Source organism: Pongo abelii, chromosome 4 (genome assembly GCF_028885655.2).
Source record: "Pongo abelii isolate AG06213 chromosome 4, NHGRI_mPonAbe1-v2.0_pri, whole genome shotgun sequence".
In the NCBI taxonomy this organism is placed as follows: domain Eukaryota; kingdom Metazoa; phylum Chordata; class Mammalia; order Primates; family Hominidae; genus Pongo; species Pongo abelii.
In genome coordinates this window covers 19,519,001-19,536,211 of record NC_071989.2, presented here as the reverse complement: position 1 = coordinate 19,536,211, position 17,211 = coordinate 19,519,001, and positions in this window count along the sequence as shown.

The window sequence follows — 17,211 nt, the reverse complement described above, 5'->3', positions numbered from 1 at the left end:
TACTATGCATCCACTGTTTGGGAATGTGGATGGGGGGATGTAAGTGATTCAGCACGTGTTCCTACACTCTTCAGTGTTTCTTTCCATAATATGATGTTAAAACCAGGTACTGTGATTGTTCACCTGATTTGATGCTCCTTTATGTGGATAGTCATCCAATTGGGTATTCTTGAGGGGAGGTCAATCAGTGACCTATTTGGCCATCTTGTTATGCCTCTACATGTTTTTAATTTTATTTTAAAATTTAATATGTTTTAGGATTGAATGTTTTTTAATGAGAACATGCAAATTGTTTATATAATTGTTAAAATAACATTGATTTAAGGCTAAATACTTCAAATGAGACAAATATCCTCCTGTGAAAACAGTAAATGTGGAAGCAAAATATATTACAAAGAAAACCTAAGACAGTTGCTGGAAATGGAATAGGTGTAAAATTAATATACTTTTTACACATTAGATTTTTGAGCTTATGTTGATTTTCAGTATTTTTGTGTCTTAATATTAACAAAATGCATTTTGACACTGTTTCTTAATGCATTAAAGGAATATTTATGATCAGAAACAAATTTTCAACTGTGACTTTACTATGTCTGAATTCTTATTATTCAAGAGATAAAAGGGCATAAAAAACAAATGTCCAAAGGCATAGACCAATATTAAGAATAAAAATATATAACCACAACCTCACTTGATTTAATAATAATTTAACATTTTTTTCTTTACATACACGTACAAAGCTGAGAATAATTGGTAAGATCTGTCTTTTCCTTTGTTCATATACTCTTGAATATTTATCATTGTTCACATTTTTATTCATTTTGTACATGTTTGTCTTTTGTGGCTCCTAGGCAATCAAATACCAGACTACCTGATTACTGAGCAATTTTTCCTTCCTAATTCACTTCTCTACAATTTCTGCACTTAATTTTTGTTGAATTTTACATGTAAAGTTGCGCAAACATTTTAAGTTTGAATGCTTTCAGAACAGTCATATTATAAACCAGTATTTAACCCTCATGGAGGTGTCATCAACCACCGCCTCAGTTCAGAAAGTTTTAATTATACTGCATCACCTACAGTTGCAGGAAGAGGTGTGAGATTCCCATCATCTTCCCATTAGATTTTCAGGATTCAACTCCCTCTTCCTTGATAATAAAGGGACTTTGGAGCATTGTGTGTGGAAGCATGTATTTTAATGACAAAAAAGATAGGACACATATCATTTATGCTCTGTACTCAGATAAGTGACATGCTGATGCTTACAAGGAAAGCCACAATGGTCAGGCATGGTGGCTCATGCCTGTAATCCCAGCACTTTGGGAGGCCGAAGCAGGTGGATCACCTGAGGTTGGGAGTTCGAGACCAGTCTGACCAACATGGAGAAATTCTGTCTCTACTAAAAATACAAAATTAGCCTGGCGTGGTGGTACATGCCTGTAATCCCAGCTACTCGGGAGGCTGAGGCAAGAGAATCAGTTGAACCTGGAAGGTGGAGCTTGCGGTGAGCTGAGATCGCACCACTGCACTCCAGCCTGGGCAACAAGAGCAAAAATCTGTCTCAATAATAATAATAATAATAAAGGAAATCCATAATGGAAGGGATAGCTAGTGTATTCCTTGCATTTAGGCAATGGGTTATTCTCATTGGAGTAAGATTTGGGAAATTTATGTTTTCTGGCTCAACCACCAGTTTGCTCCGAGGCTATGAAATACCAGACTCTTTCTAATTATTGGAGATTCTTTTTTCTTGTAATTACTTTCAAGGTTTGTTCTCAGGCTTATATGCCCCCTACCAGCTCAGTGATAGATCCTCCACATAATCCACATCATCTTTCCTTTTATTTCTTTTACCTCATTTAATATATCTTTCTCTCTCAGGTCTTTTTTCCCCAAAGGCATTTTTCTCCTGCTACATTCTCCATGATAGCACTTTGAGGTTTTTGTTTTGCCTAAGCTAATTCCTCTGTTCTTCTCCACTGGAGAACCCAAAATTTTTGTAGTATGAATTCCTCAAGTGAGGAAATATAATAACCAGTTCAGGGAGAGTATAATTGGTCAAAGCTACTTATTTGCCTCAGATTTACATGAAATTTTTAAACAGATACAATTCCCCAAGCCGGGTGTGGAGTCTCATGCCTGTAATCCCAGCACTTTGGGAAGCTGAGGCCGGTGGATCACTTGAGGTCAGGAGTTCAAGACCAGCCTGGCCAACATGGCAAAACCCTGTCTCTCATAATAATACAAAATTTAGCTGGGTGTGGTGGCACTCACCTGTAGTCCCAGCTACTCAGGAGGCTGAAACATTAGAATCACTTGAACCTGGGAGGCAGAGGTTGCAATGATCCAGTATTCTGCCGTTGCATTCCAAACTGGGTGACAGAGAGATACTGTCTCAAAAACAAGAAAGCAAGCAAACAAACACAAACAAATATAATTCCCCAAACCCACTCCATAACGAACTCAGAATTTATGAAAGCCTTTTTACTTTTTATAACAGTCCCTCAAGTGATTATGATATACAGTGTAGATTAAGAAACACTACTTTATGCCAATTATTTCAGTTCCATTCCTCTTGCCACTGAATGTCCCATTTCTCTTGCTACTGATTGATTTGGGCTAAAAAAATATGAGCATCCTTCATAATTCTGGCAAATAGGACATGAGAAGAAGTTTTCTATGGGACTTCTGAAAAATGTTTACTGACTCTTCAAACTTAAAGAAGGCAGAGGCATACTTAATTTTATGTGAGCATTCTCATGTCAAGAATTGAGCCCTGCCATTTCTGTAGTCATCTTGTGATGACAAAGACTGGGTAAGGATAAATGCAAAAAGCTAAAGTGTGTTATAAAATGCAAAAAATTTGGCTGTTCAATATGTTTGACCTAATTACTTGGTTAATTCAGTAGCCAGGACTTTTTCATACAATAAACAATTAATTGTTTAAGATATTTTACATTAGATTTTTGATTTCTTGCACCTCATTTTGTGGGGGAGGGTTCTAACAAACCCAATACCTGTATCAATGACAAAAATCTCTTGTTTCTCTCATTTAAACCCTTGAAGTTATCAAGAAGAAACATGTATATTAATATGTATTCAGTCACAAATAATTGGGAAAAATAACATTTATATTTTTGCGTTAATGCTGTCTAAATTTTCCATATTTCACTTAGAATTCATTTGTCACTTAAAACAATTATCTTCTAATTTCAGCTCAAATTAATTTTTCACTGAAACTGGAATATTGGGAATTTCATAAGATATATGGATGTGTTTGTTTGGGGGCAAGAAAAAGGAGATAATATTTTCTGATTAAATATAGTACATATATACATAGGATATGTATGTAATATTATATGTAATATATATTATTTCTTTTTTATGAACTGTATGGCTCTGAAAAACCTTAGAAAGTCGTTATTCCCTTGTGCCTAGCTCAAGAATGACTCTCGTTTACTTTGTGATAATTTAGAACAACTCTAGCCTTCCATAAATTATTTAATCATATTCCCTCTGGGTGAGAAAATAAAGGGTATTGGTTGGATATGTGTGTTTTAAGAGACGTAAACACTATAGAAATAGCATTTCATCTCCTTGGTGGAACTGACTTGAGTGATGACAGCAAACCAGGGAGCTGAAATTTATAAAAATAACTTTGTAAAAAGTATTAAGCTGATTTGTTCTCAAGAATGCTTCGTTTATCACATATTATCATTCTCTCATCCATCAATGACAAGGCCGAGTCACTAACTACGAAGTCCACCAACACAAATATTGTTATGTAGTATTTCTGGGATTTGTCATGTGCGAAGAACAGATGTTAGCAGAAATCCCAAAGAACTGCCTTATGGTAATCATAGGTCTGTAACATGTAACAGGTAACAGGTAATATGTACATAGAACATGTAACTACAATAACTCAACGACTTAGGTCTTCAGTTAAGGTTGAATGTCATTTTTCTGCTGCCCACATGTCCCCATATAGATGCTTGTGGGGGCAAAACTTTCAGTTTTTTTAGTGTTCATGGAGAAGTCAAAGATGACACAGGTATTGGATTGGATTTTCCCTAGCTTTATCAATAACAGATTAGAAGAGGCAATATGTATCATGAAATAGAGAAGTTACAAAACAACAATAAAAGCAGTAAAAAATAATCAGCATATAGCTTTGTATAGGGCAATATAAAATATATTAAACAACTATGGCTCATGTCTTTAACAGCAATAAATTTAAAATACAAAGAACACAATTGAGTTTACTTTTCTCTATGAAGAATATTAAAATCTCTTTGCCCTCGTCAGGGTATAGAATATTAGAGCTGACAGATTTTCACCAGAAAATTACATAATGACAATATTCTAGATCCCTATAATAACAATTTCAGAGAACTCAGTTTTAGCATTATGGTCTTTGCTTAAATTTGAGAAATAATTCTGAGATGATTGTCTTTATCCACGTTTTGACATGATGCTTGCAAAGACATTATCAATTTTGTTGTTTCATGTCCCTATATGAAAATTTCACTCAGACTTTATTACACTATGAAAAGCTCTGTCTTTCCCTAATGGCATGGTAAGCATCCTTTTATAGGATAATTAGACTCATGAAACTCATGGTGTTTATGTACTTGCTGTAGCTGTCAACAAGCCTAGCACAAAGATCTGTGCTCATTTCTCCTTGTTCCCCTCAGGCTAGGCTCTCTAGAAAACATTTTCTCCTTACTCTATTTCTTTTTTTGCCTTTTTTGTTCTAACTTTATTGAGGTATGGTTGACAATAAACATTATATATATATAAGTCATAGCACTTAATGATTTGATATACCTATCACTGTGCAGTCTTCACCACAAGCAAGTGAATTAACATATCCATCACTTTACATGCTTACTTTTTTATGTGTGTGGTGAGAATATGTAAGATCTTGGCAAATTTCAAATTCCAAGTACACAATACAGTACTGTTAACTATAACTATAACCACATTGCTATACATTAGCTCTCTATAACTTACCTTGCATAACTTCATATCCCTTGACCGACATCTCCTAATCTCTCCCTCCCCTGAGCCTGGGTGAGATATGGTGATTCCAGCTCTGGGGATGGCACCGTAACATAATTTCCATGGAGTAAAGAATGTCAAGTCCCTTGGTGGCCAAAGCTGTGTGTGTCCATGTGGTTGGTGAGGGCTGCTGGGTCCCTTGGTGGTGAACACTGCTAGAATACTCCTGTTCTCTTTTTCCTTATGGGTGGAAGTCATGGGCAAGGAGATCCCTCTTGATGCCCGGTCCCGGATGCGGGTGCACTGGGAGGGGCTGTGGCACCAGTGTCTGATGTGTGGGTATAATGTAGAGGATGTGTGAAGCCAGCGTCTAGAGCATGGGGATGTGTGGAGCATCACAATTACAGTGGTGCTGGTGTACAGAGCATCTATGTGCACAGCCTGTGCTGCTGGTTTCTGAGTGTCAGTGCTTGTCAAGTGGCTTTAGAGCCAGGGTTTGAACCATGCGTGTAGGCAGAATGACTGAAGCTCCAGGGGAAGGGTATATGCATGTTGCAGAAGGGAAGAGGGTTGGCTCAAGCTCAGGGTGGCACAGCAGTGGCTTCTTTTTTGAAGGGTTCACAGTAGCTGCAATGACGGTTGAAGTCCTCAGTGGTGAAGGCTGCTGCTGTGCTTGGCTGGGGACTGCAGCACTCGTCATATTGCTGATGCTGACAGCCCCCACCCTTCTGTGCTCCTAGCCATCTCCAGACATTTCAACTCTGCTGGTCTCCTCGGTGAACTGGGTGAAGTGAAACCAAAGTGCATGTTTTGGGTAGCACCTGAAAGTCTGGGGAAGCTGGTTGCTCACTCTGCTCATCTTTTTCTCCCAAGAGAAACTAGCAGCTCTGGAAGTTTTCTCTCATTGCTGAGCTGTGACAACCAGGGGAATGGGGTGATTCAGGACACAATAAAACTATTCTTCCTCATCGTTTTGTGTGGTTTTTCTTTGTTTGTTTTTTCCTCCACGGTGCTACTGTGCCTTCTTAACTGAACTCCTCTGCTCTCCTAGAGATATCTTCATTTGTAAATAGCTGCCTGTTAGTTTTGTGTAGATATGAAGACTAGACTCTCCTACTTCACTATCTTGCTGTCATCACTCCCCTCTCCACTCCTTTTTAAAATAGTTGTTTCTTTTTCTTTACCCTTTCCATGATTTTATTATAATTATAGCTTTTATTTCAAGCTCCCTTAAATGATTTGACTATATGCTCACTCTGTGTTGGTTTTACCTCATTTAATCTGAAAACCATTGCTTTGCTACAGCTATTATTTTATTTATACATTCATTTTGTGTGCATTAAAGATATGAAAATTGAGAGTAGCCAAGTTAAATAATTGTCTATGCTTGCACATCAAATACATTTTCTAGGTCTGGTTTGAATTTGAAATTTGTGACACTAGACGCTACAATCCAAACTCTATTGAAAGTCAGAAAAATAGAATTTGATCTGGCCTCAAAGAGTAATCTGTCCATTTTATTTCTTTTGCTTTCCTCAATCATTTTTCTTTTCTTTCCTTTATCTTCTTCCCTTCTTCCCTTCCTTCCTTCCTTCCTTCCCTTAATTTTGTTTTTATCTCTCTTCTTTCTTATTTTTTATTTTAATCTTTCTGCTATGGTTTGGACATTTGGAGGAGAAGAAGTAAATGAATTTTTGTGCTGTGTTAGTTCTCAGGAGCTTCAGAGAGCTGGCTGTCAAAAAGAGTCTGGCACTTCCCCTCTCTCTTGCTCCCTCTGTTTTCATGTGATATCTGGTACACACAGGTTCCTTTTCACCTTCTGCCATAAGTGGAAGGAGCCTGAAGCTCTGACCTTGCTTTGTGTGCAGTCTGCAGAACCATGAGCCAAATAAACTTCTTTTCTTCATAAGTTACCCAGCTTCAGGTATTCCTTGATAGCAACACAAAACTGACTAAGACACTAAGAAAGTGTCTTAGTCAACGATCCACTCTTGCAATGGAAACATTTCTTATGTGAACATATCTGACTAACAACATAACAGCCAGAGAGTTATATGGTTGTTAGAATTTTTAGTTGTTCCAGCTTGGGCAACATGGCTAAACTCCATCTGTAGAAAAATTAAAAAAAATTAGCTGGGCATAGTGGCACATGCCTGTAGCCCCAGCTACTTGAGAGGCAAAGGAGAAAGGATAGCTTGAGCAGAGGAGGGGAGGTTGAGGTTGTAGTACACCAAGACCACTGCATTCCAGTGTGAGTGACACAGTGAGACCCTGTCTCAAAAAAGTTTTTTTTTTGGTTGTCACATTAACCCTCTCATTCTTATTTCCTCTTCTCATTGAAGCCTAAACAGGAAAATATTCAAGCATATAAAAATTTGTTAAGAGAACAACTGTACGTTTAATACTCTATTTGTAGTTTTTCACTTCTGAAAAATTCTGAAAACTATGAATAAAGCACTTTGTCCCACATTAATATCTCTGGTTGAAGAATCATTATCATTTCATGGTTACTTACAAGCTTTTGGTTACTTCTTTCTCTCCCTCTCATTTTCTTTGTTACTTATTTTCTATCAGAAAGCATTATTTTCAAAACTGTTCCTTTAGAATATCATTTAGCTTTAATGGCTCATCATTAATTTATAGATTCTTTATGAATGGTGATGGTGTGTTTTCCAATACATTACTAGGAATATTTGATTTAGTGTCATTTGATGATTTAAAAATAAATGGCCTGCTGCACATTCTTAATCTCTTCATTCAGGGCATAGTTTAAAGCTATGTGTTTTGGAATTCTCTTCAGCCTTTTGGCGCATCATTTTTTATTCTTAATCTGGAACATTTAGTCCATTGTATTTGTGAAAAGGATAAAAATATTTATATATGTATTTTATTCTATATATACAATTATATATTATATATTATATAATTCTATATATATTCTATATAGAGGATTTATTTATATAGGATATTTTTTAAAAACTATATATAAAACATATATAGGATTTCATTGATTTGTTTTTATCGAACACTTTAACTAAGGCTCGCATCTCTAGTAATAGAAAGTGTTTATAAGATATTATTATTATTATTTTTAAGATGGAGTTTTGCTCTTGTTGCCCAGGCTGGAGTACAACGGCACGATCTCAGCTCACTGCAACCACGGCCTCCTGGGTTCAAACGATTCTCCTGCCTCAGCCTCCTGAGTAGCTGCAATTACAGGCATCCGCCACCGCGCCTGGCTAATTTTGTATTTTTAGTAGATATGGGGTTTCTCCATGTTGGTCAGGCTGGTCTTGAACTCCTGACCTCAGGTGAGCCACCCGCCTTGGCTTCTCAAAGTGCTGGGATTACAGGCATGAGCCACCATGACCAGTCTATATTATTTATCTAATGTTTTAAGTACTTTATGTTTGTAACTCTGACAGAGTGATATTAAATATAGGGCAGGCAATTGGTAAGCAGAAGGCAAGAGAGTTTGGTTCTAACAGGATTCACTTTAATTGCCAAGCTATGATAGATATCAAAGTAATGAGAGTTTTCTAAAGTGCAGTGTTATATGCTTTGAATATGTCATTTCATTTCATAATCACACACACACAATTATGAGACAGTTATTGTGATTACTCCCATTTTACAGATGTAAACACTAAGGCTTCCTGGGATGAATATCTTGTATGAGTAGTAAATGGAGCTGGGATTCATATAGAAATTATCTGACTCCATTATACACTTTCTTTTTGTACTATGTTGCCACACAAAGTACAATCAACCAACAGATCAGCTTGTTGAAAATCCTATGTTGCAAATGACTTAGAGAAAATTAAGAACAGCCCTCTACTCATGGAACACACAGATATGTTGAGTATTCAGTCTGCTTCCACTTAGTAGATACATAGGATAATATGGAAACATGACTATAGATAGAATACTTTTTAAATTAAATATTCCTTTGTAAACTCTGTAGGTTTTTTCCTCCATTGAATGCTGTTTTAAATGTTGATCATTTTTACCTTGGAAAAGGCTTGACGAGATTAAAATAGATATATGGCTCTATAGAGGAGGTTTCCATAGTAACAGAAAATACATAAAACAGAGAAGCACGAAAATGCAATTTTCTATTTATGCTGAAAAATGTATTTTATTCTATTTATAAATCTAATACCATGTTGGATTCAATGTTAATTTCCATTTTAAAATTTTCTAGTTAATTTGTCTTAAAAGCCCATATATTGTTGGTTTTTAAAGGATAATTGAAGTAAAGATATTTGCATTTCCTACCATGAAGGGGAAGTAGGGACATCTGAAAGAAATAATGTTTAGACACGTATTTAAATCTTCATATGCTTCTTTCAGAGCCCCTGCCTATATCTATCCCTCCTCCTCCCACTCACACACCAACTTCCTAAGGATTCTACATCCTGCAACATGCCCCTGAACAGAGCCCACGAGGTCATTTATACCATTTACCATACCGCTGACTAGACTCCAAGACTCTTCCTGGTAGAACTTTCATGTATCTTAGTTTAACTTAATCTAACACTCCCACCTTATCCCAAATGATTTTCCATTGGCTCCTGGAACTTACAGTCTTTCTTAAGTAAAATTCTTAAAACTGTCTCTATTTCTTTTCCAAATCCTCTTTTAAATTTTGCTTTTATCGAAACCTAGTTATTTTCTAATAACAACTCTTACCTTTTTTAAGGTCTTCACTGTGTGTTGGGTGGGTTGTACCTGAGTGTATGTGTTTTCATTTTCCTTTGTCTGAAGATAGCACAGGTAATTTTCTTACAACCCATTGCTATTTAAAAAAATATATTTTTATCTTTGAGAATCCCATTCTCTTTTAGACTAAACATCAGAGTAATTATTTATATGTATATGTACAAACACACACAATCTCTTATTGCAGCAAAAATATACTACCTTTCCAAGAAATTCTTCCCTTCCATGAATTATTTGATCCCTTGATTTACTGTCTTCATTGTCACAACTACTTTTGTCCAGTTAGATTACAATTAGGCATTTGTATGCATTCTATATAATAGTTCCAACGTTTAATCTTATATACTTGATTCTCTACTCTGAGTTGTTTCTCTTGATCTTCCATATCTCTATAAATGGCATGATTTAACTAGGCAGGTCAAAATCCAAGAGTTTTCCCTGATTATGCCTTTTCTTATGCCGCATTACCTGCCCATCATCAAGTCCTATAACAGGTGGACATGTAGAGGCATTTATACCACAGTAAGAGATCTGAAATATTTTTCTGAATATGATCATAATTCAGTGATAGCTTTTGAAATGGATTTGACTGTTGAACACACCTCTATGGCTAATACATGTAAAACCGACTGAAGTGGAACACTAGTGGAAATGGGAAGACCCGTGGGTGGTACAAACTTGGGTGATTGCAGTAGAGTAAATAGAAAGTAGTTATCCTCCAGGATGTTTGTTCCAACATAGCTACACAGTTTTCTTGCTGACACTAAAAAACCAGGAGCTCACTATTGTCATAGGCTTCTTTCCCTTTGTTTTTTTCCATACCTTTGATTACATTCTCCAGTTCTTTTACAGAGCATCACCTCACTTCATTTTAGTCTGTTCAAATGACACCTAAGAAAAGGAGTATTAGTCCGCTTTTACAACCCATCACTTGGAATCTGTTTCACAACCTAATTTTATCTCATATAAATTACATATACAATATTACATATCATGTTTCCCATATGTGTGCATACACATGTGTGTATATATGTATCTATAATGAATATATTATGTCATGTATTTCATAACTTGCACAGTCAAATGACTCGAACTCAAGGGTTTGGTTGTCTTTTCAACCACTCAACTTTAGCACTTACAACAATGTTAAAGCCCATGACAATTTTTCACACAATGATTGACAGAAAGAACATAAATTTTCCCAAATTTAGAACTCAGAGGAAAAGTGCAGAATATATTTAAATGACGGAAACTTACAGAATCTTCTTTAGTTTATAGGTAAACAAACTGAGAACTGGAGAAAGTAGGCAAAATATTTCAGGCTATAGTCAAATAATTTCAAAGCTATGAATAAAACAAATTTTTAGTTCCAAGTCCATTCTACTTGCAGAATGTAGTCAATATATAGAAAATATAAATATATACACATAAAAGACAACAAGCTATGAAATTAAATTCATCTGATTCAGATTCCACAGTCATTTTTTCTAAAACTCTGTGATCTTGGGGAGAATAAATATTTGAGTGTCAGTTCCTTAGTTTGTTAAAGGAACACAGTGTTTCCTTTGCAAAACTGTGGCAGGAATTATGAACTCTTTTTGGGAAATACCCAACAGTGGACACTTCTCACCATAAACTTAGATAATTCACAGTTTTTGGTGGTGTTGGTGAGGCTGATGGCATTGTTATTGGTTATCATTGGAACTTTGAGTCCAAGAGGCTATAATTTGAAATGGTCAACTATGTTTGTGTAATTAGCTCTTTTATTTCTCTCTTTTTTTTTATTATTATTATACTTTAAGTTTTAGGGTACATGTGCACAATGTGCAGGTTAGTTACATATGTATACATGTGCCATGCTGGTGTGCTGCAACAATTAACTCGCCATTTAGCATTAGGTATATCTCCTAATGCTATCCTTCCCCCCTCCCTCCACCCCACAACAGTCCCCAGAGTGTGATGTTCCCCTTCCTGTGTCCATGTGTTCCCATTGTTCAATTCCCACCTATGAGTGAGAACATGCGGTGTTTGGTTTTTTGTCCTTGTGATAGTTTACTGAGAATGATGATTTCCAATTTCATCCATGTCCCTACAAAGGACATGAACTCATCATTTTTTATGGCTGCATAGTATTCCATGGTGTATATGTGCCACATTTTCTTAATCCAGTCTATCATTGTTGGACATTTGGGTTGGTTCCAAGTCTTTGCTATTGTGAATAGTGCTGCAATAAACATCTGTGTGCATGTGTCTTTATAGCAGCATGATTTATAGTCCTTTGGGTATATACCCAGTAATGTGATAACTGGGTCAAATGGTATTTCTAGTTCTAGATCCCTGAGGAATCGCCACATTGACTTCCACAATGGTTGAACTAGTTTACAGTCCCACCAACAGTGTAAAAGTGTTCCTATTTCTCCACATCCTCTCCAGCACCTGTTGTTTCCTGACTTTTTAATGATTGCCATTCTAACTGGTGTGTGAGATGGTATCTCATTGTGGTTTTGATTTGCATTTCTCTGATGGCCAGTGATGATGAGCATTTTTTCATAATTAGCTCTTTAAAAATGAATCACCATATTTCTCATCATGGCTATCTTGATAAATTTTGCCAATAATAAATTACATTATTCATAGGAAAAGCAGTTTTTATTATCACTAGAACGTGTGTTTGTGTATATTAAAATAAATTATACATTTGCTTCTAAATCAAATAATCCTTTTGTCAAGAAATTAAGTCAAATCTACCACTTTTTATTGAAATTTTATGCCATGGATATATTCAATTATATTAATTCCTACTAATTTCCCGTTCTCTAGTCCTAACTTAATTTTTTTTCTTTCACTAGCATTTTACATAAGAGTATACTATTATTATTTTTCCCAACAATTTTGGATGCAGAGCTTATTTATATTAATACCATATTTTTCTCTAACTGGAAGTTCCTTCTGTGCAGTGTATATTTTGGGCATTTATTTTAGCCTGTATAGTGCAGAGATCTTCCCACACAACTCCAACTGTCAAGAAGCAGGCATTTCATTGTGTGTGGGAGTGTTGTCTGACAGCCTAATGGATAAATGACATATTTAAACAATTTTACTATATTAAAGATTTCTGTCTAAAGTGTTTTGGGGTTACTTTGTTCACTACAGTAAATGACATATTTTAGAAACTTAAAGCTGATGTTCCTTGTTTAACCTGTCAATTTTAGTTTCAGAAACTGCAGAGTTCAGAAGTTAGTGCTATAAGCATAGCTTTTTCCATATTTCACACATTAGTTCTGGTTTCTCGAATTAATAACATAAATTTGTATCACATATTTGTGCCTAAGTTAAAAAGTAATTTTTGATATTGTATTTCTCCTTAAGGAGATCATTAAGAACAAGTTAAGTCAAATACAGCCTATGATTGACATTTCTCATTAGGAACTCTTACTTCTTTTGGTTTTTCTGGTACTACAGTTTTGCTTCTCTTTTGAGTGCTGCAATTGGCTCTTCTCCTGATTGACTTTCCCTTCCTTCTCTTTAAATATTGATATGATTCAATATTTAATGTTCTCTTCTTTATTCCTTGTTATATGCATTCCTCCCACCTCCCAAAATTATGTTGGTGCTCACATGTTTAACAATCACCTGTGTGTGAATGGAAAAACTTTTTCCAGTAATACAAAGACCAGGTTTTCCAGTCTCAGAATGTTGTTTGATGTTCCATATTGAATCACGCTTGTTCAAAAAGGGGGAGGTTCAGTTTTCTAGATAGAATATTTCCTGGAGCAAGCACTAGAGCACTAAAAACCTGACTCTGGTCATTCTAAACCCTTTGTATAGTAATAATGATGGTAAATTCAGGAAGCAAGTGCTTCTGTTACTCGTTATCAATGTTTGCAAATTATTTTAGTAGAATTGTGCTCACAGTCTCTCTCTGTCTCACACTCACAGTATATAAACATATATTCATGCATATATTCACTACTGTTAAACACGTGTATATACTTTATTTCATCAAATGTAGGATGTGATTGATTTTAAACTGCCATGGATTTCTGTATTATTAAGAAAAATAATAAAAGTACAGTCTGTAAATTATGGCATATTATCAATTGTAATACAAATTTTAATTTTTAAGTTGTTAAATGTGAAAAACTCATGGAGTCAAAAAAATAATATTGCACACACATATGCACATATACATACATGCAGTAAGGTTAAATATTAACAAAGGAAATAAAAGATTGCCTTCATTAGCTCTAAAATTAAAAAAAGAGCTCTTCTGGAAGCAGACTCTTCTAAGCATACATGAAGCAAGAATAAGGCAAAACAATTTAGGCAATTTTTCCCACCAGGATGACATAAAAGGTAACTGAAGAATATAAAACTTGGTGGGAGGAGTGATGTCAACAAGATGTCAGAATAAAAAGCCCAGGACCTCCCTTTTCCAGAAACTAATTCAATGCAAAATATATAGACCTTTTTTTGTGCATGAGTCATCCAGAAACTAGTTGAGAAGATCCTGCATCTGATAACAGGGACACCAGTCACATTCATCTTTCAAGAAAATTTTAGGTACCCTTTTGCCATCACCACTCCAAGCAGAGTGCAATATAATCAGAAAGAAATTTTCAGTACCCTAATTTTCCATGAAAAATTTTCCCTGCTAAATTGGACCTCACATTCAATGTTTCAATTTTTTCCAGGGACTGTCCAAAGTAGCAGCTTCTATCTCACCTGTCAAGGAGCACTAACAGGACTGAGCATACTCTAAATGACTAGGGCCAATGAGAACAATAGTAGTTTGGGCCAGCATGAAAGCTTGAGGAAATCTGCAGAATCTTTGGACAGGCTGATTACCAGGGTCTTCTCCCATATGAGGCCAGTCCATGAAGACTGGGAGAGGTGGCTGTTTTTTCTAATATGCAGATAGCAGCATAATGAGTCAAAAAAACTGAAGAAGCAGGGAAATGTGTTTCAAACAAAGAAATGAGATAAATCTTCATTAACCAAAATGAGTAAAACAAAGATATATAATTTAAATGAGGGAGAATTCAAAATAACCATCATAAAGTTGCTCAACCAAGTAAGAAAAAAAACAAATTCACAAAGAGATCATTTCAACAACTATATAGAGACTATTAAAAAGTACCAAACAGATATCTTGAAGGTAAAAAAAATAATAATAAACTGAAAGATTCACTAGAAGGGTTCAACAGCACTAAATCAAACGGAAGAAAGAATCAGCAAATTTGGGGGAAGGTCATTGGAAATTATCCACTCAAAGAAGCAAAAAGAATTAAGAATGAAGCTTTAGGGACTTACAGGACACCATCTAGTAAACCTATACACTCATTATGTAAGCTTCAGACAGGAAAGGAGAGAAAGGTGAAGAAAGTTGATTCGAATAAATAATGACTTAAAGCTTTCCAAATCTGGAGGAAAATGGAAATTCAGACTCAGGATGCCAAATTGTTCCCACATAAAAGGATTCCAAAGAAATCTCTGTGCTGAAACAAATTGTCAAAATCAAAGACGAAGAATTTTGAAAGAAGCAAGAGAAAAGTGACTCATTATGTATAAAAGATCTGCCTTAAGACTATCAGATTTTTTTCATAGAAACTTTGCAGATCAGAAGGGAGTAGAATAATATATTCAAATTGATGAAAGAAAAAAATAACCTGCCAACCAGAATGCTGTAGCAGCAAAACTGTCTTTCAGATATGAAGGAGAAATAAAATATAAAAATATTAACCACTATAATAATAATTTAATTTATATAATTTATAATAATTAACAAAATATTAAACCCTATAAAATATGTTTATTAATACACAAAATAGATGTAAACTTTGACAGCAATAGCATAAAGTTTGTGTGTGTGAGGGGGTTTAATTTTCTTATATGCAATTTAAGTCATTAAGAACTTAAACTGTTATAAATATAGGATGTTTTACGTAAGCTTCATGGTAACCATAAAGAAAATATCTACAGAAGATACACAAACAAAAAAGAGAAAGGAATCAAAACACATCCATACAAAACATCAATTAAATACAATAGTAGAGAGCTAGGAAAGAAAAGAGGGACAAAAGGACTACAAGACACACAGAAAACAATGAATAAAATGACAACAGTAAGTCCTTTCCTATCAATAATTACTTTAAATGGATTAAATATCCCCAATCAAATGATGCAGTGGTTATAGGACTGAGGTCCCTGTGTCCTTGCTGACTGTGCACTGGGAGTCATTTTCAGCATGTAGAAGCCACCTACCCATATTCCCCGGCTTATGGACTCCATGATTCTGTCATCAAAGGCAAGTCACTTTCTTTCAGCCTCATTACTCTAGTCTCCAGATACAGAAAGTTTCCTGCTTTGAAGGACTCATGTGATTAGATTAGGCCTATTTGGATAATCCAGGGTAATGTCTTTATGTTTTAAGGTTCATAAAGTTAATTAAATCTGCAAAATACCTTTGCCACATAAAGTAATGTATTCATATTTCAAGGATTATAGTGCAGACATCTTTGGGAAGCTCACTCTGCCTACTACATATGTACACATTGTGAAAAATGTTTTAAAATCAGATATTACTGAGAAATACTGGCCTAGTCTGAGTTAACACAATGGATTTGAGCTCATTGTTTTTTCTCTTAACTCAATAGTTGGGGTTTTCTTCTCATTAACTGCTAATACAACTAAAATTATAATTTTCCATTTGTTTCTTTCAACTACGATTTCTTTCAACAATGTTTTATTGTTTTCCTTGTAGACATCTTTCATCATCTTTACTCCTTTGTATTTTATTTATTTGTGGCTACTGTAAACGGAATTGCATTCTTGATTTGGATCTCAGCTTAAACGTTATTGGTATATAGAAATAGTACTGATTTTTATACATTGATTTTGTATCCTGAATTTACTGAAGTTGTTTAGTAGGTCTAGGAGTCTTTTGAAGAAATATTTAGGGTATTCTAGGTATAGAATCATGTTATCATTGAACAGAGATAACTTGATTTTCTCTTTTTCTGTATGAATGCCTTTTATTTGTTTCTTTCGTCTGATCACTCTGGCAAGGATGTCCACTACTATGTTGAGTAGGAGTAGTGAGAATGGACATCCTTGTCTTGTTCCAGTTCTTAGGGGGAATGCTTTTAACTTTTGCCTGTTCGGTATGATGTTCACTGTGGGTTTGTCACAAATAGCTCTTATTATTTTGAGGTATATCCCTTCAATTCCTATTTGTTGGTTTTTTTTTTTCATGAAAGGATGTTGCATTTTATAGAATTATTTTTTTATTTCTGTTGTGATGATTATATGATATTAGTATTCAATTTTGTTTATGTGGTGAATCACATTTATTGATTTGCATATGTTGCATACCACAAATAAAGCCCACTCAATTGCTCAATTGTGATGAATGTTCTTTTTGATGTGCTGCCGGATTGGATTTGCTAGTATTTTTTTGAGAATCTTTACATCAATATTCATCAAAGA